Below are 5,064 nucleotides of genomic sequence, written 5' to 3'. Positions count from 1 at the left end.
TCAAGCGAATTAATCTGGACGGGTAAATGTGGTCAGGAGATGAATGTTTAAAAAGTCCTAGTTTGTGCATCATCATCACTCGCTATCCCTAGCTCACAGGGGGGAAAATGGCTAAGTAGCTAACTTGATTCTTCCTAAATAATACTAAAGGTAAAAAGCATTGGATCGGAGTATCCTTCCACCATATTTTTTGCACCAGTCTCGGTTACATTGAAATTGACTATAATTTAAACATAACTGTCACGCCCTGACCTTAGAGATCCTTTTTATTCTCTATTTGGTTAGGTCAGGGTGTGACTTGGGTGGGCAAATCTATGTTTCTATTTCTTTGTTGGCCTAGTATGGTTCCCAATCAGAGGCAGCTGTTTATCGTTGTCTCTGATTGGGGATCATACTTAGGCAGCCCTTTTTCCCACCTTCAGTTGTGGGATCTTGATTTTGTTAGTTGCTGTATAGCCTGCAGAACTTTACTCATTCCAACAACGGATGTAACAATAACCATATATCTCGAGAGCCCAAAGCCATAAAACCATGTGTTCTCATTTCAACAATTGACCACAGCGGCGCCAACATGCACAACTGTCCTGACACACTTTGTCTAACCGTTAATAATCACTCCATGCAATACGGTTTTGGACTTTCTTCCCCCCAAAATGATTTGACAAATACAAAAAAAATGCACTTACTGTGCACCGTTTTAACACAGATTCCCACAGAGGTGTTTTGCGTTGCGCTTCCTGAGCTAATGGAAACTTGGGAGGGAAGAGAAAAAAGCTTTTGTCTCAAAGCTGTATTGCACACAAAAAACTCAGTAGAAATCTGTGATACATTCGAGATGTACATGATTATCAAAATGTCACTCCAAGGAAAGCCTACATGAAACACAGCCCTTAATTTAAGTGTTTCTAAAATCCCCCATGGGAAAAAGGAATGGTGAAAAAATGATTGCAACCATATTATCAACACACAAGGCAAGAACCAAATGCAGACACAGGAGGCAGATGGTTGGAATCTTACAATGTTTATTAATACAAAGGGGTAGGCAAGTGAATGGTCGTGGACAGGCAAAAAGGTCCAGGTGGTACAGAGTGGCAGACAGGCTCGTGGTCAGGTCAGGCAGGCGGGTACAAAGTCCAGAAACATGCAAGGGTCAAAACCAGGAGGACTAGAAAAAGGAGAATGCAACAAAAAAAGCAGGCAAACGGGAAAACCACTGGTTGACTTGGAAACATACAAGACCAACTGGCACAGCGAGACAGGAAACACAGGGATAAATACACTGGGGAAAATAAGCGACACCTGAAGGGGGTGGAGACAACCACAAGGACAGGTGAAACAGATCAGGGTGTGACACATATTCCTGTTTGACGGCTAGGTTTTATGGCTATTACGACACCTCCACTGTGGGGCTCTATGTAGCATGGGAGTCATGAGAAGTGCTAACCTAAGCTATGACCTTACCCATCACCTTATGCATTATTAATACCCCCCAGTTGCAAGAAGTAACATCCCACTGGCTCCTTATCCTCCCTTGCATGCTTCCTGTCCCTAACACTAAAACTGAAACTAAATCATATAAAAACTAAATAAACATATTTTTATACAACTTTAACAAAAACAACTAGCAAATCAGGTCTGAAAACTAACTGAAACTAAACTGAATTCAAAATAAAAATCCCATAATGAATAGATATAAAAACTAACATCAAAACAACTATAATAACCTTGGTATTTACCGTAATATTTTTGCAGACTGTACTATACTGTAGTGTTTATTGAGTGCTTTTGCAGACTGTATTATACAGCAGTATTTACTGTAGTAATTTGATTTGATTTAGTGTTTACTATATTGTCATGCCCTGACCTTAGTTATCTTTGTTTTCTTTATTATTCTGGTTAGGTCAGGGTGTGACTCGGGTGGTTTGTGTAGTTTTTGTATTTTCTAGGGGTTTTGTATGTCTACGGGTTGTTGTATATCTAGGTGTTTATATGTCTATGGTTGCCTAGATTGGTTCCCAATCAGAGGCAGCTGTTTATCGTTGTCTCTGATTGGGGGCCATATTTAGGTAGCCATATTCCTTGGGTATTGTGTGGGTTACTGTCTATGTGTAGTTCCATTTCAGCACTCGTGTTATAGCGGCACATTTTGTTAGTTTGTTTCGTGTTCTTCGTTTATTAAGGAAGAATGTATTCATATCAAGCTGCGCCTTGGTCTCCTCGTTGTGACATATATTCTATATTTATATTATTATAATTGACATTGAATTGGAAGCTTCCTCCTTGAGGAAATCTACTGGAGAAATACTAAAAGAGCAAATATTCCATAACATGTAATGTAGGTAGGGAAGGAGGTCTGAATGAACAGTTCAGAGCTTTGCTCTTTTCTATAACCTGTAGGAAACACAATATATGATCTTTCCTTGGTATGTAGGTTTCTCACTTATGAGTGGCACAAATTGCGATATGGGGGAGAAGAATGGGCGGGGTATCTTAGTTAACAAATTATTGTGTCTTTGTGGACTGTAATGTTTTTGGGTCCATTAATGTAGTATTTACTACCACGTTTTTCCCCCTGATAACACTGTAGTATACTGTACATTATAATATTCTATAACATTCTATAGTTGGTACTGTACATGATCAAAGGATACTACAGTGTGTAGTATACAATTCTACAGCAGAATACTGTTCTATGCTATATTATATTCTATACTATACTATTCAACAACAACACATAAGAGGAGGCTGTAGCCACACCTGATATAAGAAAAGGAGGCTTAAGCCACTGATTGCATCCCAAATGACACCCTATTCCCTATAGTGTGCACTACCAGGGGGCTCTGGCCAAAAGTAGTGCACTATGTAAAGAATAGGGTGTTATTTGGGATGCAATCAGTGGCTTAAGCCTCCTTTTCTTATATCAGGCAGTGGGCTCAATGAGGTGGTCACAAAGATCACCGTGCAAGGCTTATCCACTTCACTCTCTACAAACCACCTCTGCTGTTCATTTACTAAAAGTTGCTATAAATATTATTTATTTGTCCACAGAAAAGACCGATGTGAGTCTGATTTTCAAGACATTCAACTGCACCACATCTGCCAGAACAGATCCACCATCTGCCTTCCAAAATTTGACCAACCTGGGAAAAAATACAAACACACACGCAGGCAGGCACACATGCATATGCACACACATAACTGCAATGCAAACCACACAAGCTTATGTGAAGGGTGCATTTAATATGTACCATACCTGCCATGAGTCTCTCTTGGACCACACCTGACCCACAAATTAAAACGTCACTTTAAATCTATCCAGCAGACCGCAGATTTGTGGGTGCCAGTTTAGATCCGCAGCTAACCAGGTTTAGCAGACACAGCTTCCACTATACTGTAGCCCTGAGGCCTGGACATTGACAGTCGTCGTGGGTAGCCAGCCATGTCTGCGTTAGGATTTAAAGATCACTCAAAGTTCAGCCCTTGTTTGTACCCACCCAGAGTCTATGGGTCTCCACAGAGCTTTACAGATTTACTGTGTGTTTTCCTACAAACTGCAACCGCTCTTGTCGATGTCTCACGAGGGCACAACGCAAATCCCACAGATGTTTTCCCTCATTTCCATTAGGAACGTGAATAATGTGATGCTTTGGAATGGTTAATTTTGAAAAGCAGCTGAACAAACAATAATACAAAATAATATCCTTATCCTTAATCTTTCTTAGAAGCGTAATAGGACATTATTGGATTTTCAAAGTTGGGTGTTTAATGATATTTTCAAAGTGACTAAATAGTGAATAGTGTCATGACTGCATGAATGCACACCATATGACCATGTTTGTGTGGTTAGCATGTCATTTTGCTTCAAGGGACCTGTCCCACCTTTTGATTTATTGAGCGCTTGGGGCTAGGGTTCTATCTGAAAAAGATGATTCTAAGATAATTGGCTTTAAAATTCCAAACCCTCATTGGTCTGAATGGTGTCAGCTATTTTCTAGCTTGCATTCTTTTGAACTTAACAACATGAATTAAGAGTACTATGTAGGTAGAGAAGATTGAACAGAACAAGGCTATGTCAGCAACTCAATTTTGAGCAAAAAAATAAATAAATGCAGCTAGAACCTAGTCTAGTTATGTCAAGGGATGTGGGATCTCAGAGGGCATTGCTATGGATGAGGAACTATTATAAGCATTACAATATCTACATTTAGCCCACAAGCCATACAGGGGATTTTTTTTTTACGCATACAGCATTGTGATAAAGAGCACTAAAACACGAATAACAGATTATGAATATTAAATGAGAAATGCACATGAACGATACAGGTGATTTTCTTAAAGTCATAGTGCATTATGATAAAGAGCATAAATAACAGATTATGAATGTTGATACAAGGTGTGTTGATTAAAGAACATATCTTATTTCCTCTATGTTCCACTATATAGGACATATTTTCTTCCTCAGTTGTGTGGAGACATATCTCAGAGTGATTTTAAATAATTATATATTTTAATTTCAAGTTTATGACATCCATCTACCAAAGTAGTCACTACTTGGCTCATATAAGACTAGAGGAGCATATGTACAGAACATATAAAAAATGTAAATATGCTGACCAAAAACATAAAGGCAACATGTAAAGTGTTGGTCTCATGTTTCAGGAGCTGAAATAAAAGATCCCAGAAATGTTCTATATGCAAAAAAAAGCTTATTTATTTCAAATGTGTTTACATCCCTGTTAGTGAGCATTTCCCCTTTGCCAAGATAATCCAGTTACCTGACAGGTGTGGCATATCAAGAAGCTGAATAAACAGCATGATCATTACAGAGGTGCAAATTGTGCTGGGGACAATAAAAGGACACTCTAAAATGTGCAGTTTTGTCACGCAACACAATGCCACAGATGTCTCAAGTTTTGAAGGAGTGTGCAATTGGCATGCTGACTGCACAATTGTCCACCAGAGCTGTTGCCAGATCATTTAATGTTAATTTCTCTACCATAAACTGCCTCCAGCATCGTTTTAGAGAATTTGGCAGTACTTCCAACCAGCCTCACAACCGGAGAC

General features: G+C 39.1%; 1 non-coding gene across 1 annotated transcript; it reads right to left on the bottom strand.

The window, feature by feature from the left end:
• Positions 1-2,265: 2,265 nt before the first annotated feature.
• On the bottom strand, positions 2,266-2,322 carry LOC135523232 (U7 small nuclear RNA). The gene has a single exon (XR_010452807.1). It is a non-coding gene; the product is annotated as a U7 small nuclear RNA (small nuclear RNA).
• Between the last annotated feature and the right edge of the window lie 2,742 nt (positions 2,323-5,064).

Source organism: Oncorhynchus masou, chromosome 30 (genome assembly GCF_036934945.1).
Source record: "Oncorhynchus masou masou isolate Uvic2021 chromosome 30, UVic_Omas_1.1, whole genome shotgun sequence".
Classification (NCBI taxonomy): Eukaryota; Metazoa; Chordata; class Actinopteri; order Salmoniformes; family Salmonidae; genus Oncorhynchus; species Oncorhynchus masou.
Note: the sequence above shows the minus strand (reverse complement) of the source record. Positions and strands in the feature narration are given on the sequence as shown.